Below are 25,234 nucleotides of genomic sequence, written 5' to 3' on the forward strand. Positions count from 1 at the left end.
GGCTTAAGGCCATCTAATAACGATAACAGCGGAAGGCTCGGAAGATAAGCGAGTCCATCAACTCCAACGGCATCACTGAGTATAGAACCACGACCTAAAAACTCCTTAATCGTCGTTTGAGAAGTCTGCAACATTAACGTTGCAGCCCGAAAACGGGTCAGCACATGGAATATGCTGGCAATGAAACACATAGAGAGTAATGGAATGAAACAGCTATACCATATGCATATTTGGCTGGTGGAAAGCTCTATGGTTACAGTTTTTTCATAAAGCCAATTTTTCCCTACTTCAAAGGAATAAATTTATTTAACTATCATGGTAGTTGTTAAACATTGAGAATGGTTGACAGCATTCTCAATCCCAATTAAGCATCATCATTAAACATAACCCAACAAAATTAATTTAGAGTAACATGTTGAGATTCACATGAAAATCCAGGTACTAGATACTCAAGATGTCCATAACCGGGGACACGGCTAATCATGATTAGTTTGTTACACTCTGTAGAGGTTTGCGCACTTTTCCCCACAAGACTCGATCGCCTCTGTTTGGTTTCTCGCACTACAGGGTGTTTGAGAAGACGGATGACCGAGACATAGTCTTTCAGAAGCGCTAGCACCTTACGATTGGGTAGACCGTACCACCTACATCCCCTACATCTGCTAGTCTACCATTGTAAGAGTTCGCACAACTTAGTCAACTATGCTAGAGCCCATAATAGCTTGTGGCTGCACACGGAAGTTTCTAGTATGAATAGTCTTATGATCCCTTTGAGCCAGGGTGGCGGTCCAAAAGAAAACAGGCAAGTCCTGGAATACCCAGGTGCCTCAATCCACCCAGATGTGTGTTTAAGTTGCCACCTTAGATAAACCATTTAATTAACAATCTCACATCTGTCATGGATTTCACTCACCCAATCCACGTCTACTAGCATAGCATGGCATAATAAGCAAACGTAGAAGTAACTCCCAAAGGTTTGGAAAATAATCTGGTAATAGGTACTACCTCATCTACTTCCCATCCCACAATTTAATTAGATCCTAATCATGCAATGTGTGAGGATTGATCTAATGCAATAAAACTGGGTAGTAGGGAAGGTATGATCAAAGTGTTACTTGCCTTGCTGATGATCCGGGAAACCTAGCGATTCGAAGTAACACGCGGCGCACTCCGGATACTCTATCGCAAACAAACAAACGAGCATACAATAAGTACTCATCTAATGCATAGGTAAAACTCAAATAAGAGATCTAACCAGAAGGTTCAACTTAAGAACTCCGGTTGGCAAAAGAATCAAATCGAACGAAGCAACGAAAGACAAACGGCGAAAGAAAACAACTTCGTTCTAGCAATTTGGATCTAGGGCAAATTTTATAGTAGCAAAATCTTGTTTAAGTTGGTTAAACGGATAGAGGGTTTCGAGACGAAACTCTAGGCGCTTGAATCGCCTGATTCCGATAAACGAGCGAAAAGTTAAACTAAAACGAAAATCAGATCAGGAATCGCGATTAGAAAAATCGCGGATTTAATTCAAGAAAAAGAAAAACGAAGAACAGATTAACGAATGAACGTTCGTTATCTGAAACTAAACGATGAACGTGTTCGTTAAGACGAACGAGCGAGCGAACGCTCGCTAAATAAAAAAACCGAAAAAACGATCTATTAAAAAAAATGAAAACTAGGGTTTTCTAAAAAAAACCGAAGCGGTTTCTCTTAGAAAATCGGCGGCGGGGCGGCTACCTCGGCTCGGGCTCTGGCGAAACTCCGGAGGGGCTCTGGGCGGCGGCGGCGGCTATGCGGGGCGGCGGGGCGACGCAGCAGCGGCGGCGGCGGCAGCAGCACATGCGGCGGGGGCGGGCTGCGGTGCGGGGCGGCGGGGTGAGGAGAGGGCGGCGGTGGGGCAGCTATTTAAGAGAGGGAGGGGGCTGACTTGGGGAGGGGTCGGGCGGCGGCGAGGCGGCTCCGGCTCGGATTCCTCCCGAGTCCGGCGGCTACTCGAGCGGGAGGCGGCGGCGGCTGGGCCGGCCTGGCTCGGCTGGGCCCTTGGCCCAGTCGGGCGCGGGTTTTTTTCTAAATATTCCGCTCGGAAGAAAAGAATAAAATAAATACTAAGCAGACTCCAAAAATTCCGAAATAAATTTTCACGGGCTTCTAAAATCAAGCCTCACAAGGTGAACATTTATTTGGGACCTAAATGCAATTTTGAAAAAACACACTTTTTCCTAAATTCAAATAAAACACCGAAAAACTCCAAAATAAAAAATTATTTGATTTTATTATTAAATCATCAATATTTCTTTATTTTGGGAAAGTCATTTTATTCCCTCTCTCATATTTTGTAATAGAAATAATTGATGATAAAATAAATAAAATCAAATGATCCTATTCTCAAAATTTGAGAGAACTCAAATATGAAAATATCGAAATCCCCAACTCTCTCTGTGGGTCATTGAGTTGCGTAGAATTTCTAGGATCAACCAGAATGCAAAAGAAATATGATATGCATTGATGATCTAATGTATAACATTCCAAATTGAAAATTTGGGATGTTACAAACCTACCCCACTTAAGATGAATCTCGCCCTCGAGATTTGGGTTGGCTAGAAAATAGGTGAGGGTGGTCCTTGAAGAAATCTTCCTCTCGCTCCCAGGTGGCTTCATCCTCTGAGTGGTGGCTCCACTGAACTTTGCAAAACTTGATAACCTTGCTGCGAGTAACTCGGTTGGCAAACTCGAGGATCCTGACTGGCTTCTCCTCGTAGGTCAAATCGTTATCCAACTGAATAGTTTCCAAAGGCATTGTATCTCTCAACGGTATGTCAGCCATCTCCGCGTGACACTTCTTCAGCTGAGAAACGTGGAACACATCATGAACTCCTGACAATCCTTCTGGCAATTCCAACTTGTAGGCCACTTCCCCCTTACGTTCCAAAACTCGATATGGTCCTACAAATCGTGGTGCTAACTTCCCTTTAACTCCAAAACGCTTTGTTCCCCGAAGTGGAGATACTCAAAGATAAGCTCTATATCCAACTTCGTAAACTGTCTCCTTGCGTTTAGAATCTGCATAACTTTTCTGCCTAGACTGGGCTACTTTGAGCCTATCGCGAATCAACTTCACCTTCTGTTCAGACTCTTTAATCAAGTCAGGACCAAACAACTGACGGTCTCCAATTTCGTCCCATGACAATGGTGTCCTGCACCTCCTTCCGTACAAGGCTTCGAAAGGGGCCATCTTTAAACTGGTTTGGTAACTGTTGTTGTAAGAGAACTCTGCATATGGCAAATTGTCGTCCCAACTAGATCCATAATCTAGCGCACAAGCTCTCAGCATATCCTCCAAAATCTGATTGACTCTCTCGGTCTGTCCATCGGTCCGTGGAAGAAAAGCTGTACTGAACTCTAGCCTGGTACCCAAAGTTTCATGCAACCGCTTCCAAAACTTTGAGGTAAACTGGGTTCCTCTATCTGATACGATACTCCTTGGAACTCCATGCAGACATACGATCCTGGTCATCTATATCTTTGCCAACTTAGCACTGGTGTAAGTGGTCTTTACTGGGATGAAATGAGCTACTTTCGTCAATCGATCAACTATAACCCAAATTGAGTCATAGCCTGAACGAGTCCTGGGCAATCCCATGATAAAATCCATGCCTAGCTTATCCCACTTCCATTCGGGTATCGGCAATGGTTGTAACAATCCTGCTGGCTTCTGATGCTCTGCCTTTACTCTTTGACATACATCACAAACGGCTACATACTCCGCTATATCCTTCTTCATTCCGGTCCACCAGAAAATATCCTTCAAATCCAGATACATCTTGGTATTTCCTGGATGAATTGAATATGGTGAATCGTGTGCCTCTTGCAAAATCAACTTCCCGATCTCCGGGTCATTGGGCACGTAAACGCGGTCTTCAAACCATAGGGTGTTGTGTTCATCCTCACGAAATCCTTTAGCTTTTCCTTTTCTCAGTTTCTCCTTTATAGCAGCAATCTCTTTGTTAGTTTTCTGAGCTTCTCTAATTCTATCCATCAAAGTTGACTGAATCTCCAATGCTGCTACATAGCCTCTCGGAACTATTTCCACACATAGTTCACGAAGATTATCCGCTAACTCCTTGGGTATTTCTCCCGTCATTAATGTATTGACATGGCTCTTACAGCTTAATGCGTCAGCTACTACATTAGCCTTTCCGGGGTGATAATGCAATTTCATATCATAATCCTTGATAAGCTCCAACCATCTCCTTTGTTTGAGATTCAACTCCTTTTGGGTGAAAATGTACTTGAAACTCTTATGATCTGTGTACACCTCACAATGATTTCCAATGAGAAAATGTCTCCATGTTTTCAAAGCATGCACTACGGCTGCTAACTCCAAATCACGCGTAACATAATTCAACTCATGAGGCTTTAGTTGTCTTGAGGCATATGAAACAACTCTCCCTTCCTGCATAAGCACTTCTCCAAGTCCTCGACGTGAAGCGTTGCAATACACCTCATAATCTTTGGTCTGGTCTGGCAAAATCAACACTGGTGAGGTAACCAAACATTTCTTCAACTCCTCGAAACTGGCCTCACACTTCTCTGTCCATATGAACTTGGTATCCTTCTTCAATAACTCTGTCATAGGCTTCGCAATCTTTGAGAAATTCTCAATAAATCTCCAGTAGTATCCTGCGAGTCCAAGAAAACTCCGGATCTCTCCAACTGTTGTTGGGGCTTCCCACGTGGTCACGGTTTCAACTTTAGCGGGATCTACTGCTATACCTTCACCAGATATAACATGTCCGAGGAATCCTACTTCCTTTAACCAAAACTCACATTTGCTGAACTTGGCATATAATTGATGTTCTCTGAGTTTCCCAAGTACCAAACGCAAATGCTCCTTATGTTCCTCTTCATTCTTCGAATAAACCAGGATATCATCAATGAACACTACGACGAACTTATCTAAAACTCCATAAACACTTTGTTCATCATGTTCATAAAATAGGCAGGTGCGTTAGTCAGACCAAATGACATAACGGTATACTCATACAGCCCATATCTGGTAGTAAAAGCTGTCTTCGGAATATCCTGTTCTCGAATCTTCAACTGGTGGTATCCTGATCGCAGATCGATCTTGGAAAATACCTTAGCTCCTTGCAATCGATCAAATAGATCGTTGATCATTGGTAATGGGTACTTGTTCTTGATCGTTACTTCATTCAATCCTCGATAATCAACAACCATCCTTAACGATCCATCCTTCTTCTCCACTAGAAGTACTGGTGATCCCCAAGGTGAAGAACTTGGGCGAATATATCCCTTATCCAGTAACTCCTTAATCTGCTTCTTAATTTCCACCAAATCCTTTGCTGGCATCCTATATGGTCTCTTTGATATTGGCCCTGTGCCTGGCAATAGCTCAATCAAGAACTCAATATCTCTATCCGGTGGCATGCCTGGCAACTCTTCTGGAAATACATCAGGGAAATCCCTTACCACTGGTACTTCCTCCTGCACAACTCATGTTAGGCAATTTACTTGGGCCCTCTTTGGCACATGCCGGGATACATACTTGATCCTTCTCCCTTATGGAGTAGTAAGCAAAATTGACTTACTAGCACATTCAATATTCCCTTCATACTTTGATAACCAATCCATGCCTAATATCACATCCAATCCTTGAGATTCCAATACTATTAGGTCTGAGGGAAAAACATAGTTACCAATCCTTAATGGTAACCGGTCACACCATAGACTAGCCACATACTCTGCTCCAGGCGAGGTTACTAACATGGGTGACCTAAGGGCTTGGGTTGGTAGGTTATACTTATCTACAAATCCCCTTGAGATGTATGAATGCGATGCACCAGTATCAAAAAGAACTAGTGCAGTAAATGACTTAACCAAAAACTTACCTATTACTGCATCGGGCTGAGCTTCAACCTCCTCCACGCTAACGTGGTTCACCTGTCCCCTGTTGAAAGGGTTCGGCTTCTTCCCAGAACTTCCATTGCCATTTTGGCCTTCAGGACATTCATTGGCATAATGTCCTGTCTTCGAACACTTAAAACAAGTGACTTGACTTAGGTCCTTCTTGGTTGGGGTTGAGGGATTGGTGCGGTTCTGGCCGTTGCTTCCTCCATTGCCATTACCATTTTTGGTGCCATTGTGATTGTGCGAGCTACCTCCTCCATGGGTATGCTGAAAGTGTCCTCCCGGTCTAGGGGTAAAACGTGGCTTCTGCTGAGCTCCTGAATTGTACTTTCCTTGTCCATATTTCCTCTTGCGATTTTCAATTTGCTGCTGCTTCCCTTCAATCATAAGAGCACGATCTACCAACTCCTGGTAGTTGTTGAAGGTGGCTACCATCAACTGCATGCTCAACTCATCATTCAGTCCTTCCAGAAACTTCTCTTGCTTAGCTGCATCCGTAGCGACGTCATCTGGGGCATAACGTGCTAACTTACTAAATTCCTCCACATACTGGCCAACTGTCCGTCCTCCTTGGCGCAAGTTACGAAACTCACGCTTCTTCATGGCCATAGCTCCTGTTGAAACATGGGCAGTACGGAAAGCCTACTGAAACTGGTCCCATGTGATAGTGTCTACAGGAAAAGTGGTTGTGAAATTCTCCCACCATGATGATGCGGGTCCTTCTAGCTGATGTGCGGCAAACTTCACCTTCTCCGCATCTGTGCATCCTGCTGTGGTCAACTCCCTAGCTATCTTGCGGAGCCAATCATCTGCTACTATCGGCTCGGTGCTACTGGAAAACACCGGCGGATTCAGCCTAAGAAAACGGGCTAAGTGGTCAACAGGTGGTGGTGGTGGTGGGTTGTTGTTGTTGTTCCCCTGATTCTGATTCTGGACTAGCAACTGCGTCAATGTGTTCTGCTGCTGGATCAACTGGGTGAGCTCCGGTGGGAAAGCAAATCCAGGGTCACGTCTCGGAGGCATCTGTGGGTTTAGAAAAGATGAGATCTAAGAATAGAGGGGGTCTAAAGAGAAAACACTACCCATATGCACATGAGGCAAAACAAACAATTCACTTCAATCAATCAAACAAAGGCATACAATCGATCTAATTATCGCAAAAGTGCTCGGACTACTATATTTACATGGTGACTACTACTACTGATGAGGTGGTCTACTAGAAATATTCTTTAGTTGCAGATTCCATGATATCTGCTCCAGCTTCATCAACATAGTCATCATTGCTACTATCTGCTTCTAAGTCGGTGCCGTCGATGATGATGCAGTCTTTCGGGCTAATTTCCTTGGGTTCTTCGTCTTCATCTACTGGCGTAGGGCCTCCCATAAATATTCCAATCTTCTTGATCAGGTCGTCATTCTTCTCCACCAATACTTCAATTTCTTATTCATAATCTTCACGTGTAGCCTTGAGTTCTTCCTCCAGTTCCTTGATTCTAGTCTTAGCCTTCTTCAGATCTATCATGTCGGCACACATCTGGTTCTCCTGTCGTCGAATGTGCTGGTTTAATTCCTGGATAGAAGCTGCGATTAATCTATCCTTCCTGGTGCTGATAATCTCTCAGTGTTCATCTCGGCGGCCACAAATCTGGTAGATAGTATCCTTGAGATCCTTGCGGTAGACTTCTCCAATGCGTCCCATGGTGATGTGAGCTGCCATGCTCTTTCCTAGACTCCAAGTTGGTGCATCAAATGAAAACTCTATGGGCTCAGTGACTGGCATGAACGTCCTGCCTGGAACTTGAACTTGAATCATCCAGCGCTCTTCTTCAGGTAAAGTGGCGTTGTAGGTTCCCGTGAAGCTTGGTACTCCTATGTTCAGGTATCTAGTGACTTCCTTCAAGTGTCGTCCAAAGGGTGTATCTTCATCCGGTTGTGTGAACTTGTTCCTTGCATCCGCCATCCTAAAGAGTAGAAGAGATGAGAAGTCAGAAGAGAAGAGAGTGAATAGTGATCTAGGTCTTTTAGCTTAGTGGTCGTGTCCTACAGTCAGTGTGTGCTCTGATACCATCTCTGTAGCGACCAGACCTCAAACAGTCTGATCTCTGTGCTCCGGTGTCATCCCTAGATCAGTAATGCTAACACCACACAGTACTCGGAGGATTTATAGCAAAGTAGCAATCACACACTTATTACATCGAGTGTCTCAAAAGAGAACTTATTACAATAAATATGGCTTAAGGCCATCTAATAACGATAACAGCGGAAAGCTCGAAAGATAAGCGAGTCCATCAACTCCAACGGCATCACTGAGTATAGAACCACGACCTAAAAACTCCTTAATCATCGTCTGAGAAGTCTGCAACATTAACGTAGCAGCCCGAAAACGGGTCAGCACATGGAATATGCTGGCAATGTAACACATAGAGAATAATGGAATGAAACAGCCATACTATATGCATATTTGGCTGGTGGAAAGCTCTATGGTTACAGTTTTTGCGTAAAGCCAATTTTTCCCTACTTCAAAGGAATAAATTTATTTAACTATCATGGTAGTTGTTAAACATTGAGAATGGTTGACAGCATTCTCAATCCCAATTAAGCATCATCATTAAACATAACCCAACAAAATTAATTTAGAGTAACATGTTGAGATTCACATGAAAATCCAGGTACTAGATACTCAAGATGTCCATAACCGGGGACACGCCTAATCATGATTAGTTTGTTACACTCTGCAGAGGTTTGCGCACTTTTCCCCACAAAACTCGATCGCCTACGTTTGGTTTCTCGCACTACAGGGTGTTTGAGAAGATAGATGACCGAGACATAGTCTTTCAGAAGCGCTAGCACCTTACGATCGGGTAGACCGTACCACCTACATCCCCTACATCTGCTAGTCTACCACTGTAAGAGTTCGCACAACTTAGTCAACTATGCTAGAGCCCATAATAGCTTGTGGCTGCACACGGAAGTTTCTAGTATGAATAGTCTTATGATCCCTTTGAGCCTGGGTGGCGGTCCAAAAGAAAACAGGCAAGTCCTGGAATACCCAGGTGCCTCAATCCACCCAGATGTGTGTTTAAGTTGCCACCTTAGATAAACCATTTAATTAACAATCTCACATCTGTCATGGATTTCACTCACCCAATCCACGTCTACTAGCATAGCATGGCATAATAAGCAAACGTAGAAGTAACTCCCAAAGGTTTGAAAAATAAACTGGTAATAGGTACTACCTCATCTACTTCCCATCCCACAATTTAATTAGATCCTAATCATGCAATGTGTGAGGATTGATCTAATGCAATAAAACTGGGTAGTAGGGAAGGTATGATCAAAGTGTTACTTGCCTTGCTGATGATCCGGGAAACCTAGCGATTCGAAGTAACAGGCGGCGCACTCCGGATACTCTATCGCAAACAAACAAACGAGCATACAATAAGTACTCATGTAATGCACAGGTAAAACTCAAATAAGAGATCCAACCAGAAGGTTCAACTTAAGAACTCTGGTTGGCAAAAGAATCAAATCGAACGAAGCAACGAAAGACAAACAGCAAAAGAAAACAACTTCGTTCTAGCAATCTGGATCTAGGGAAAATTTTAAAGTAGCAAAATCTTGTTTAAGTTGGTTAAACGGATAGAGGGTTTCGAGACGAAACTCTAGGCGCTTGAATCGCCTGATTCCGATAAACAAGCGAAAAGTTAAACTAAAACGAAAATCGGATCAGGAATCGCGATCAGAAAAATCGCGGATTTAATCCGAGAAAAAGAAAAACGAAGAACAGATTAACGAACGAACGTTCGTTATCTGAAACTAAACGATGAACGCATTCATTAAAACGAACGAACGAGCGAACGCTCGCTAAATAAAAAAACCGAAAAAACGATCTATTAAAAAAACGAATACTAGGGTTTTCTAAAAAAACCGAAGCAATTTCTCTCAGAAAATTGGCGGCGGGGCGGCTACCTCGGCTCGGGCTCCGGCGAAACTCCGGCGAGGCTCCGGGCGGCGGCGGTGGCTATGCGGGGCGGCGGGGCGACGCAGCAGCGGCGGCGGCGGCAGCAGCGCAGGCGGCAGGGGCGGGCTGCGGTGCGGGGCGGCGGGTGAGGAGAGGGCGGCGGTGGGGCGGCTATTTAAGAGAGGGAGGGGGGCTGACTTGGGGAGGGGGTCGAGCGGCGGCAAGGCGGCTCCGGCTCGGACTCCTCCCGAGTCCGGCGGCTACTCGAGCAGGAGGCGGCGGCGGCTGGGCCGGCCTGGCTCGGCTGGGCCCTTGGCCCAGTCGGGCGCGGGTTTTTTTTTAAATATTCCGCTCGGAAGAAAAGAATAAAAGAAATACTAAACGGACTCCAAAAATTCCAAAATAAATTTTCAAGGGCTTCTAAAATCAAGCCTCGCAAGGTGAACATTTATTTGGGACCTAAATGCAATTTTGAAAAACACATTTTTTTCCTAAATTCAAATAAAACACCGAAAAACTCCGAAATAAAAACTTATTTGATTTTATTATTAAATCCTCAATATTTCTTTATTTTGGAAAAGTCATTTTATTCCCTCTCTCATATTTTTGTAATAGAAATAATTGATGATAAAATAAATAAAATCAAATGATCCTATTCTCAAAATTTGAGAGAACTCAAATATGAAAATATCGAAATCCCCAACTCTCTCCGTGGGTCATTGAGTTGCGTAGAATTTCTAGGATCAACCAGAATGCAAAAGAAATATGATATGCATTGATGATCTAATGTATAACATTCCAAATTGAAAATTTGGGATGTTACACTTTCTGGCAATGCAAGCACTACAAGGACGATCTTTGGCAAAAGACACATTGGTTAGTCCAAGGATGTGCTCCCCCTTTAAGAGAGCTTGTAAATTTCTCATGCCCATGTGGGCTAGCCTACGATGCCATAGCCACCCCACGTTGGCCTTGGCCATTAGACATGTTGCAAGATGAGTTTTCTCTTTTGAGAAATCAACCACGTAAAGGTTGTCTTCAACATTCCCAACAAAGACCACTTTGAGATTGCTTCTCTTAAAGACGGTCACATGGAATTCACCAAAATGTGAATCATATCCGGCGCGAGCCAATTGAATAGTTGAAAGTAAATTGTAGTGAAGGGATTGGACAAGCATGACATTTGAAAGAGACGAACCATTAGAGATTACCACCTTGCCCAAACCCAATACCTTGCCCTTGCTATTTTCACCAAAAGAGATGTTCGAAGAGGCCTTGAGTGAATCAACGAACTCCACAAGCATCTCCCTTTATCCGGTCATATGATTGGTGCATCCACTATCGATCATCCATTGAGTCCCACCGGAGACATAGTCCTACAAGAATCAAGCTTTGGTTATAGGTACCCATTTTGCAATGGGTCCTGGTGAGTTAGCAATAAGGGTCTTGGGAACCCAAATAGTCCAAGCGTAATCATCATAGTTAGTCCCAAGAAATACGACTCCGGAGACATCGACGGTATGTGCCATGGGTTTGCCAGTGCAGATGTCCTCATGAAAGGACTTAGTCGTGGAGCCATCGCTATGGGTTAGATTAAAGGGTTTAAACCGGACAAGGGACACGAGGATTTTTATACTAGTTCGGCCCCTTCAATGAAGGTAAAAGCCTACGTCTAGTTGTGTTGGTATTGCTAGGGTTTCGATGACCAGGGAGTGAATACGCTTTGCCTGGCTCTCGAGTTGTTGTCTGTTGTCCCTAAACCATTGTCGGGTCGTCCCTTTATATACATAGGTTGACGCCCGTCGGTTTACAGAGTCCGGAGGCCGGATCATAAACGTCTCCGGCTCGGTCTCTATTCCTTCTAACTTACAATACAAGTTTACATAAGAGAGTCGGTGTAGCGACCAGACCTCAAACAGTCTGATCTGTGTGCTCCGGTGTCATCCCTGGATCAGTAATGCTGACACCACACAGTACTCAGAGGATTTATAGCAGAGTAGCAATCACACACTTATTACATCGAGTGTCTCAAAAGAGAACTTATTACAAATAAACATGGCTTAAGGCCATCTAATAACGATAACAGCGGAAGGCTTGGAAGATAAGTGAGTCCATCAACTCCAACGACATTACTGAGTATAGAACCACGACCTAAAAACTCCTTAATCGTCGTCTGAAAAGTTTGCAACATTAACGTTGCAGCCCGAAAACGGGTCAGCACATGGAATATGCTGGCAAGGTAACACATAAAGAGTAATGGAATGAAACAGCTATACTATATGCACATTTGGCTGGTGGAAAGCTCTATCGTTACAGTTTTGCGTAAAGCCAATTTTTCCCTACTTCAAAGGAATAAAATTTATTTAACTATCATGGTAGTTGTTAAACATTGAGAATGGTTGACAGCATTCTCAATCCCAATTAAGTATCATCATTAAACATACCCAACAAAATTAATTTAGAGTATCATGTTGAGATTCACATGAAAATCCAAGTACTAGATACTCAAGATGTCCATAACCGGGGACACGGCTAATCATGATTAGTTTGTTACACTCTGCAGAGGTTTGCGCACTTTTCCCCACAAGACTCGATCGCCTACGTTTGGTTTCTCGCACTACAGGGTGTTTGAGAAGACGGATGACCGAGACATAGTCTTTCAGAAGCGCTAGCACCTTACGATTGGGTAGACCGTACCACCTACATCCCCTACATCTGCTAGTCTACCATTGTAAGAGTTCGCACAACTTAGTCAACTATGCTAGAGCCCATAATAGCTTGTGGCTGCACACGGAAGTTTCTAGTATGAATAGTCTTATGATCCCTTTGAGCCAGGGTGGCGGTCCAAAAGAAAACAGGCAAGTCCTGGAATACCCAGGTGCCTCAATCCACCCAGATGTGTGTTTAAGTTGCCACCTTAGATAAACCATTTAATTAACAATCTCACATCTGTCATGGATTTCACTCACCCAATCCACGTCTACTAGCATAGCATGGCATAATAAGCAAACGTAGAAGTAACTCCCAAAGGTTTGGAAAATAATCTGGTAATAGGTACTACCTCATCTACTTCCCATCCCACAATTTAATTAGATCCTAATCATGCAATGTGTGAGGATTGATCTAATGCAATAAAACTGGGTAGTAGAAAAGGTATGATCAAAGTGTTACTTGCCTTGCTGATGATCCGGGAAACCTAACGATTCGAAGTAACAGGCGGCGCACTCCGGGTATTCTATCGCAGACAAACAACAAGCATACAATAAGTACTCATCTAATGCATAGGTAAAACTCAAATAGGAGATCTAACCAGAAGGTTCAACTTAAGAACTGCGGTTGGCAAAAAGAGTCAAATCGAACAAAGCAACGAAAGTCAAACGGCGAAAGAAAACAACTTCGTTCTAGTAATCTGAATCTAGGGCAAATTTTACAGTAGCAAAATCTTGTTTAAGTTGGTTAAACGGATAGAGGGTTTCGATACGAAACTCTAGGCGCTTGAATCGCCTGATTCCGATAAACGAGCGAAAAGTTAAACTAAAACGAAAATTGGATCAGGAATCGCGATCAGAAAAATCGCGGATTTAATCCGAGAAAAAGAAAACTAACGAACAGTTAATCGAACGGACGTTCGTTAACAGAAACTAACCGGTGAACATGTTCGCTAAAACGAATGGATCGGTGAACATTCACTAATTAAATAAACCAGAAGAGAAGAAAATAAATAAACCGATCTAGGGTTTCGAAAAAAATAAACCAAGGCGTTTTTTAAAAAAAAAACCGAACGACGAACGGCGGCGGCTATACCTCCAGTGAGGTACTCCGGCGGGCGGGGCGGGGCTCTGGCGGGTCGGCGGGGTGCGGCGCGGCGAAGGGAGGCGGCAGGCGGCGCGCGGCTTGGGCGGCGGCGGCACGGGAGGCTGCGGCGTCGGGCGGCTCGGGGCGGGGTGGGGTGAGGTGAGGGGCGGTGGGGTCCGGTATTTAAGGAGGGGGGGTGTGCTGCCTTGGGGAAGGGGGCACGGCGAGGCGGCTCCGAGCCGGACTCGGGGCGGCGGCGGCTCCAGTCTCCTGGAGGGAGACGGCAGGCGGCGGGGTGGGCCGTCGGCTGGGCCTTGGCCCAGTCAGCGCGTGGCGCGTTTTTTTTAATTATTCCGCTCAGAAGAAAAAAAAGAAATACTAAACGGACTCGAAATATTCTGAAATAAATTTTCACAGGCTTCTAAAATCAAGCCGCACAAGGTGAACATTTATTTGGGGCCTAAATGAAATTTTGAAAAACACACATTTTTCCTAAATTCAAATAAAACACCGAAAAACTCCGGAATAAAATCCTATTTGATTTTTTATTAAATCCTCAATATTTCTTTATTTTGGGAAAGTCATTTTATTCCCTCTCTCATATTTTTGTAATAGGAATAATTGATGATAAAATAAATAAAATCAAATGATCCTATTCTCAAAATTTGAGAAAACTCAAATATGAAAATAACGGAATCCCCAACTCTCTCCGTGGGTCATTGAGTTGCGTCGAATTTCTAGGATCAACCAAAATGCAATTAAAATATGATATGCATTGATGATCTAATGTATAACATTCCAAATTAAAAATTTGGGATGTTACATTCGGTTTACATCTACAGGCCTTAACTCGCCTTCTGGCCTTGGGCCTTCGTAAAGCGCCATCGTTCTTACATCTTCATGGGCTTCTAATCTTCATAAAGTTAATCCTGCTACTCATGGCCGGTTTACGTCCAGTAGTAATATCCCCAACATTAGGCCCCAGATTGGTTTGAACTTGTTCATATCAGTCTTCAACACTTCGAAAAATTCTTGCCTTGGCACCTTTGAATGGATCTGGTAAACCGTCGTGATGTCATCCTTTGGATCCATAGTAAACCGCCATGATGTCATCTATTCGTTGAAGCTGAAGATACCCTTCATTAATGAGTATCCAACCATCGAGGCGACATCCTTATTAACTATCCATTTTAGGCTCCTCGATTCACGCACTTGTCGCTTATCGGTTCGCCTTATAAATAGGACCAAGGGTCATTCTCTTTTCCCCCTTCGTCTCTTTCGCTTCTTCTTCCTCCTCGCGACGCCCCTGCACCCGAGCACCGTCGTCGTCGTCGAACTCCGCCTCTGCCTCTCCGTTGGCCGCTGCATCGACCTGGTTGCATCAGAAAAGCGCGGCGCATCGCCGCTACCTCAACCGCTGCGGTAAGCTTCCCCTCTTTTCCCTGTAGATCCGTTAGGGTTCATGCAGGTTCCTATTGCTCTCTTCATGTTCTTCGTCAACCCATAGTCAGTAGAACTTGATCTTGATATATTCCTCATGAAACTCCTTATCTCAACCATTTGATCCAATCGTAACTTGATCTGAACCTTTCGTGAACTGCCTTGGGACCAAGTTTTTGAGTCTCAATATTTTTCCTTTTCCTGGCTTACGGTAGATCCAAAATTTCAATGCAGTCTTGTGAAACCTATTTTACCTTACTTATTCATTCTTGCCTTAGATCCGTACCTTCCACATCACATAGACGGTTTACCCTTGTAAAAAGTAATCTATTATATACCATTAGTCCCCTTGTAAACCGGCAATACCTTTATCTCCGTTGTCATACTTCGGTTTAACAGTATGCGTATACCTTTGTTCCGTTTATCGCTTTGTCATTCATCATTGTATCAGCTTCTGGTTTACGAAATTTACATACTTGGATTTCTTTATCTCGTTGTACCTTATGCACTACCATGAATGAATTGTAAACCGGCATTTCTTTTCAGCTTTTCTCTTGCAATGGACAAGCCGTTTTATTCCTGCAACTGGGCGTCCTCCCAGGTTACCGAGGAGCAACTAAACAGAATGGTCAAGATCGGAACTTTACCAAATAAGAATGAGATCCGGTGGCGAGTTCCTGGACCGAAAAATCCTCCCACCCCTAAGCAAGGTGAGGTAGTGGTGTTCGTTGATCACATAGGCCGTGGTTTCAAACCGCCCGGATCAAAGTTTTTCTGGGATATACTTGCCAGCTTTCAACTCCACCCTCAAGATATTGGACCCAACTCGGTATCCAATATATGCAACTTTCAAGTTTTCTGTGAAGTGTACCTACAAGAAGAGCCAACTGTTGAGCTGTTCCGGGATTTCTTTCATCTGAACTGGCGCACTGAATTCGTAGACGGACCCAATACTGAACTTGGTGGCGTCTCCATTCAGAAAATAAAAGAGGTTGAATTTTCTCACGCCAAGCTGCACAGTCACCCCAAAGAGTGGAATCAAACCTGGTTCTACTGTAAAGACACCTCCCCTGAAGATGACAATCCTCTGCCGGGTTACCGTGCCCACCGGTTTGCCAATACTCATCCAATTCCACAACGTCTAAGTGCCCAGGAACAGGCCCCGTATGCACCTCAACTCGCCAAGCTGAGAGCCTTCTTGGCCAACGGTTTAACAGGTGTAGACTTTGTCCATTGCTGGATAACCTAGAGTATTTTTCCACTAAGTCGCCGCTCCCGCTTAATGTGCGAGTACACTGGGGAAGCAGAAGACTCCCAACGTCATATCAATATTCAACTAACAGATGAAGAAGTCACTGAGGCTGTCAAGAAGATATTGAACGAATCGGAAGCTGTCTGTCGCCAAATCGGTTTAGAACCTTTCTACACGCAAAACAAACCGCCTGCTGTAAGAATTGTTCTTCCGCTTTACACCTGGTATCTTTAGATTGTCCAATCTATGAATACTCTTCTGCTTATTTTTAAACAGGGTGATGATCTGTTCTGGAAGAAGAAACCTCAAGAGAAAGCGGCAAAACCTTCCCGCCCTAAAACCAAAGCCGTCAAGAAAACCACAAAGCGGAAGGCACCTGAACGCATCAGTATGGAACTGGATGACGACCCAGATGAACCGGAAGTTGAGGTAGAACTTGATTCACTTGGTTCCCTTTTCATGCATCTCATTGACAATGATACTTATCAGGAGGACGTGGAGAGAAGCCAATCTGACGATGTAGAGGTAATTATCCTTTCCTCCGGTTCAGACTCTCTGCCAACACAAAAAATCCGTCAAGCGGTCCGAAAAGTAAGCTTTTCACATCCTCTTGCTCACTTGGATCCAACATTTATTTTGAAGAAGCAGCGGCAGGAGGCTCGCTGCACAACCCGGCACAGCGGCCAAAAGGTCACTTCGACCGGTTTGCCAGACACCCAGTTCGAAAGCGCCGATCTGAGGTCTCACTCACTTCTGACACTTCTTATACCAAGGTAGGCTATTTCCGACAACCTATTAATCCGTCTGATTCGAATTATCAGGTGACACCTCCTTCATCCTCTGGCGAGTCAACAGCGACCCAACTCCCTCCTCTCAAAACCGTAGCTGGGTAAGTACTTCAACCCTTTCTTTTGATGTTTCATACTTTATATGTTGTGCTAACCTTTGCATCTTGTTCTGTTTAGAGCCAAAGCTAGACCCAGTAAAAAGGCTCGGGTGAATAACCCGCCCGAAAACCAGGTGGTTACTGAACCGGAGCAGACTGCAGAACCGGAGGGTCCAAATCCTGAAGCTACCTTTGATGAACCACCCCCTCAAGATCACAACACTGATGAACAAGCAGAAGCTGATACCGCTGTGCCTGATGATGAACCGGCAAATCCAATCCGGACTGGTGACAGATCTTCTCGTCCGGTGAGAGCTACTAACACTCCATCAACCCCAGAAAAGGCTGCTGGAGACAAAGAAGGCGATGTTATCATTACTGGTATTGGTCACACCTCTCCTGGCCATCCTGTAATCTTGGCCAAACATAGCGCCAAGGAAGAGCGTGCTGCCATGGAAAAAGGAAAATGGAGCACCGACTTGTCAAGCTACGCCCATCTCAGCGCTCAAGAACTCCACTCTGGTTTTCTAAACCGTCTGCACTCAAACCGTGATTATGAAGCCGGTTTGGTGAACCTAATGAAGGAACGCTATGAGGTATTTTCATCACTTTTCCTTTCTTAAATCCAAAGTACAAGTATCAACCCAAGTAGCCCCCAAGGGTCGGTTTATGATGGCAATCATAAACCGGGACTTTATAATACTTTAACTCTTGCAAACCTGTCCTCCATATACCAACTGATCTGTTGAAATAAACCAGACATGATTATTGTATTCCTTTAGTTTTCGCCTGTGTAGTCCCCAAGGGTCGGTTTATCTTTCCAAGGTGAACCGGGTCTTTAATCCATGCATCCATTTGAACAGATGTACATTAGCCCCCAAGTGTCAAGGATAATGCTTGCATTGTACTTGAGACTTGCAAATAAAATTTTGATGATAGAGAAAATAGGCATTAGCCCCCAAGTACAAAGTGCATAACTTGTTATACACTTGGTACTTCAAATATACATATCGCATTGTTGATATATCTTGCCTTTGCAGGCCGAGCTAAGTAAAAAGGATGCTCAAACTGCTGACCTTCAGGAGAACGTCAAATCTCAGCAAGTAGAGGCTTCCAAAGCCAAGGAGGAGTTGACAAATGCCTTATCAGCCATGGAAAGGCTGAAAGAGGCCTTTAATAAAGAGCGTGCAGACTGGGAGACGGAAAAAGCCGGTTTAACAAAGACGGCCGAAGACGCAGAAGCAGCCCTAAAACTGGTGGTTGAAGAACTGACCGGGTTAAAATGGCAGATTAACGCCATGACCTCTGCTTTCTTTGGTAAGTATCTGCATATGAAGCTTTTCCAATCCATAACATCTTATCAAAAAAACCGGTTTACTAATGCTTTACCATAACATGGACCCGCATTACTCATCTGGGCTCCGATATGCGAATGAAGCTTAAAGCGGCCTATGCTTTGATAGAACAGCTGTATTCTGGATCCCAGCAAGCCATTTGCACTGCAGCTTATAACAATCCTCCGCCAATGCTGATCAAAGAAATCATCAAAAAGCTGGCCATGCTACCTGCCCGGTTGGATGAACTGAAGAGATCAGCCGCAGGGTCAGGTGCGCTGACCGCGCTAATCCGGGCCAAGGCGTTGATTCCAGATCTTGAACCGATAGATATCATCAAAGGCTATCCTGGTGTGAAATAAGATGGCTCAGACTTCAATAATGACGATCTCCGAAGGATGACAAAGGAGATGCGGCCTATAGCAAGCAAACTGGCGGAGGACACAGATCTGTCACATTTTCAACCGGTTTACGACGCTGAAGGAAAAAGACAACTCGCGCTGATCCATAATGTGGAACATCTTGGGCCGCCAATCCGTAAGCACACTTACACTCCTGACATCGACCCTTCCACCCTTATTCATGAAGAAGCTGTTTTTCAAGCCTTAACTGGAATCGATTGGTCAACGGTTGACTTCCAACGACTGGGTAGAGATGAGGAGAATGTGACCACTCAAGATGACCCTCAATCATCAAGCCATCCAGATGAGGGATCATAAACCGGAGGCCAGTTTATCAGTTGTAGTCTTCCACTCTTAAAAACAATTATTCAATTTGGGCTGTTTAAAGCGCCTTGTAATAGGATAGCATGAACACCTTTATCTGCCATGCCATCGGGCATGTTTGTTTTGCTTGTGAATTAAAACTTGGCCATGCCTTTGGGAGTTATGATATGCATAGTCCATTATGGCTATTGTTCCTGCATATAAAAACTTAAAAATGTCCTAGTGGTTTACCACTGGACGGGTCACAATGCCCAAAAAATATATACATAACTTGGATGGATAACCAAGATTGTAATAACCAGATATAAAATAGATGATACCTGTGACATACCTCGTTGGCTAACCAACCGTTTGTACAATAAGGGTGAAAAACACCTATCTGGAGTGTTGATGACTCCTTGCCCTCTTGCCGGTTCATATAAAAACCATACCGGGCTATAATAGCCACTGATTTGTTCGTATAATGCTGGTGACATCTAGTCAAGACCAGACCGGAGCAACGTACTGCCGGGTTAGAACTGATCATGTACTGTCAACTGAGCGTTGAAAGCCACGCCGGGTTGTAATAAACACCGGTTTATCAGAAAATATTCATATCCTTTATCAAAAGATTGTAAAACAACAAAGACAAAAGAAATATGCAAGGCTTTTCATGGGCTGCCAGGCCGCTAAGTTAAACCATTTTGCAAAGCCTTTTAAGATGGAACTCAATCTTTAACCAATCACCGTTTTAACTTTGACAAGTTCAGGGTCTATGAGATTGACTTGTCAAACGTTCGATGGGTCATACCAGGTTTACTTGGACGGAGTGGCTTACTTAAAGAGGCAGGATAACCCGGGGTTTTAGGTGAATACATCTGGTTTCAAAGCTTGGCTTGATAGCCTACTACAAGGGTTCAAGCTCGTTGTTCTTTGAGAAGCAAGGAGCCCCCAAGTAATATTTGAGCTATGCTCAGTGGTTACCTATGTTTGAGTTGTGCTTTATTCAACAGACTCTCTTTGGTTCCACAAAATTTCCTTTAAGCCTATCAAAAGGTGTAGCTATGGTGTAAATAGAACCAAGCCCCCTAGTGATTTCCCTATTTTGGTTTTTAAACCGATCATGAGGTGTAGCTATGGTTCGGATACGACCAAGCCCCCTAGTGATTTCCTTTATATCTGTGTGGCTTTATAAGCCGGGCTAATAGAACTCCGCTTTGTAAGTAGAAGCCCCCATGGAACCACACATGATGTAAAAAAGAACAGAGACCCCGCTTTAGCTGAGGCTCCAGTTTATTATATAATATATACATTGTCATAAGTATGTACATAAGAAGAGCCTGTGGCTCAAGTATAGTAAGGCCGAAGAAGAGCTATATTCCACGGTCGCTGGGTCTCCTCCTCTGATTTGCGTGAGTCTTTGTGCTCTCGAACATCGATGAGGTAGTATGACCCATTGTGCAGATTTTTGCTGACCACAAAAGGTCCTTCCCAAGGTGGGGATAACTTGTGCATATCAGTCTGATCTTGGATGAGCCGGAGCCCAGATCGCCTTCTTGAAAAGTTTTGGTCTTAACCCGGCGGCTGTGATAACGTCGGAGATCTTGCTGATAAATTGCCGAACGTGCTGCTGCTAAATCACGCTCCTCATCTAACAGGTTCAGTGAGTCCTGATGTGCTTTCTCATTCTTAGCTTCAACATAAGCCACCACATGGGGTGAGTCATGACGGATGTCACTAGGGAGAACCGCCTCTGCTCCGTAGACCATGAAGAAAGACGTGTAACCCGTAGACCTGTTTGGTGTGGTGTTGATACTCCATAAAACGGAAGGTAACTCCTCTACCCAACAACCTGGCGTCCGCTTTAAAGGAACCATAAGCCGGGGTTTGATACCTCTCAAAATTTCTTGATTTGCCCTCTCTGCTTGACCATTAGACTGGGGGTGAGCCACTGATGCTACATCAAGCCGGATGTGCTCACGCTGACAAAATTCCTCCATATCTCCTTTGGACAGATTAGTACCATTATCAGTTATAATGCTATGTGGAAAACCAAACTGGAATATCACCTTTTTAATGAACTGAACCGCCGTGGCTGCATCACACTTACTGACTGGCTCTGCCTCTACCCACTTGGTAAACTTGTCAACCGCCACTAACAGGTGGGTCTTTTTGTCCTTGGATCTCTTAAAGGGTCCAACCATATCGAGCCCCCAAGTTGCAAATGGCCAAGTAATTGGAATCATTCTCAACTCCTGATCTGGAACATGAGCGCGGCGTGCAAATTTCTGACAACCGTCACACCTTTTGACTAAATCCTCAGCATCAGCATGAGCCGTCAACCAATAGAAGCCGTGACAAAAAGCCTTAGCCATCAAGGATTTTGAACTGGCGTGGTGACCACAATCTCCTTTGTGGATTTCTCGCAAAATCTCACAACCCTCTTAAGGAGATACACAACGCTGAATTGCTCCTGTGACGCTGTAACGATCTAACTCCCCATTGATAATGGTCATTGACTTGGATCGCCGGTTATCTATCAGGCCAAGGTTTCATCCTCAGGTAACTCGCCCCAGTTCATGTAAGCCAAGTACGGGACTGTCCAATCCGGTATAACATGCAAAGCCGCCACCAACTGGGCCTCCGGGTCAGGAATAGCCAACTCCTCCTCTGTTGGTATCTTGACCGACGGATTATGCAGTACGTCAAGGAAGACATTAGGTGGCACCGGTGTCCACCGCATCATTCTTTCGCCGGTCTATATTGTCAACTTGGTAGCCCTTGAAATGACCAGCCACTATGTCCACCTCTCGTAGATATGCAGCCATGAGTGGGTCCTTAGAATCCCAAGTGCCAGATACCTGTTGAGCTACCAGGTCCAAGTCACCGAAGCACTTAACCCGGCTTAGGTTCATCTCCTTAGCCATCCAAAGACCATGGAGTAAGGCCTCATACTCAGCTGCATTGTTAGTGCAAGGGAACATTAAGCGAAGAACATAACAAAACTTGTCACCTCGTGGGGAAGTTAATATGACTCCAGCCCCGAGCCCTCCAATTGCCTGGACCCATCAAAGTGAATAGTCCAATAAGTGTTGTGTGGCTTTTCCTCTGGCGCCTACAACTCAGTCCAATCATTGATGAAGTCCACGAGTGCTTGAGATTTGATTGTTGTGCGAGGTGTATATTTGAGTCCGTGAGGTCCAAGCTCATTAGCCCACTTAGCAATCCGGCCAGATGCTTCTTTGTTTTGAATGATATCTCCCAAAGGGGCTGAACTGGCCACTGTGATAGGATGACCCTAAAAATAATGCTTGAGCTTCCGGCTTGCCATAAACACCCCATACACCAGCTTCTGCCAATGCGGATACCTCTGCTTTGATTCGATAAGCACCTCACTGATATAATAAACCGGTCATTGAACTGGATACTCCTTTACAGACTCCTTGCGCTCCACAACAATAGCCACACTAACAGCCCGGGCGTTAGCAGCCACATATAGCAGTAAAGGCTCTTTATCGACCGGAGCCGCAAGGACAGGCGGTTCAGCTAACTGCCTCTTCAAATCCTCAAACGCTTTATCAGTCGCATCGCTCCAGACAAAGTCATCCGTTTTCTTTAGCATCTAATATAAAGGGATAGCCTTCTCCCCAAGACGACTAATAAACCGACTCAAAGCTGCAATCCGGCCCGCCAGACATTGAACATCATTGATACACACTGGTTTAGCCAGAGAAGTGATAGCTGTGATCTTCTCCGGGTTAGCCTCAATGCCCCTGTTAGACACTAGAAAACCCAGGAGCTTGCCTGTCGGAACACCAAACACACATTTGTCCGGATTAAGCATCATCTTATAAACCCGGAGGTTGTCAAAAGTTTCTCTCAAGTCATCTATCAATGTTTCCTCCTTCCTGGACTTTACCACAATATCATCCACACATGCATGAACATTGCGCCCAATCTGTTTATGAAGAAAATTCTGAACACAGCGCTGATAAGTCGCCTGGGCACTCTTGAGCCCAAAGGGCATGGAGACATAGCAGAAGGCTCCAAAGGGAGTTATAAAAGCTGTCTTATCTTGGTCCTTAACTGCCATTTTGATCTGATGATAACCAGAGTAAGCATCCAAAAAATACAAACGGTCACAACCTGCTGTAGCATCGACAATCTGATCAATACGAGGGAGGGAAAAGGGATCTGCTGGGCAAGCGTTGTTCAAATCTGTGTAGTCCACACACATACACCAAGTGTCGTTTTTCTTAAGAACCAGCACTGGATTAGCCAACCACTCCGGGTGAAAGACCTCCATGATAAACCCTGCGGCCAACAGCCGAGCTACATCCTCACCAATAGCCTTACGCCTTTCTTCGTTGAAGCGGCGGAGAAACTGCCTGACCGGTTTAAACTAAGGGTCAATATTAAGTGTGTGCTCAGTGAGTTCCCTCGGTACACTTGGCATGTCAGAAGGCTTCCATGCAAAGATGTCCCGGTTCTCACGGATGAACTCGATGAGCGCACTTTCCTATTTGGGATCCAGACTAGTGCTGATGATGAACTGCCTGGAAGAATCGCCAGGAACAAAGTCAACCATCTTAGTGTCTGTCGCTGATTTAAACTTCAACGCCGGATCATGCTCTGTAGTTGGTTTTTTCAAAGAAGTCATGTCGGCCGGGTCAACCTTGTCTTTATAAAACTTCAGCTCCTCTGTGGCACAAACCGACTCAGCATAAGCCACATCACCCTCTTCACATTCCAAAGCAATCTTCCTGATCCCATGTACTGTGATGGTCCCTTTATGACCCGGCGTCATAAGCTGTAGATAAACATAACACGGCCTCGCCATGAACTTGGCATAAGCCGGTCGTCCAAACAGGGTGTGATACGGACTCTTGATTTTCACCACCTCAAAAGTCAACGTTTCTGACCTTGAGTCACGATCATCTCCAAAAGCCACCTCTAGGGCTATCTTGCCCACTGGATATGCAGACTTACCAGGCACCACACCATGAAAAACGGTGCTCGACGGTTTAAGATTCTTATCTGTCAATCCCATACGGTGGAAGGTATCATAGTAAAGGATATTGATACTACTTCCACCGTCCATAAGCACCTTGGTGAACTTATACCCCCCCCAACTTGAGGTGCCACCACTAAGGCCAGATGGCTCGGATTATCAACCCGGGGTGGGTGATCCTCTCGACTCCATAAAATTGGTTGCTCAGACCAGCGCAAGTACTAAGGCACTGCCGGTTCAACAGAGTTCACGGTCCTCTTGTGAAGCTTCTGATCACGCTTGCACAAGCTAGTGGTGAAGACATGATACTGCCCACTATTCAACTGCTTCGGATTGCTCTCATAACCCGACTGCTGCTGCTGCTAATTCCCCTGATGGTTATAACCTCCCTGATTGCCCTGGTTCCCTTGATTGCCATGTCCGGTTTGATTGCCTTGAATCCTGAACCGGAGCTGCTGCCTCCATAACCCGGCCCATGAAAACCACCTCCTGAACCGCCGGGCGGGCCATTGTCGTATTGAAACATATTGGAGTTCTTGAACTCTCGCATGATGTAACAATCCTTCCAAAGATGTGAAGCTGGCCTCTCCTTCGATCCATGCTTTCGACAAGGTTGGTTTAACAGGCGCTCCAGATTGGGGCCTGACCCTCCGCCCCTCTGGGGATGTTTGCCCTTACGATGCAGACCGTTATCCTGAGCATTGGTGTTAGCCACAAAGTCCAAACTATTGTCTGCTTTGCGCTTACCATTGTTCCCATGACCTGCCGGGTTATGCTGCTGTCCCTTGGTGTTACCGTTCTTCTTCCCTTTCCCCGGTTTGTCCTCCTCTGAGTCAGGGTCCTTGGTACTATCTGAATCGGCATATTTAACCAAAGCGGCCATAAGTGTTGACATGTCATTGCAGTGACGTTTGAGCCTT

The sequence above is a fragment of the Triticum urartu genome, chromosome 2A, assembly GCF_056163025.1.
Source record: "Triticum urartu cultivar PI428250 chromosome 2A, HENAU_Tu73, whole genome shotgun sequence".
Classification (NCBI taxonomy): Eukaryota; Viridiplantae; Streptophyta; class Magnoliopsida; order Poales; family Poaceae; genus Triticum; species Triticum urartu.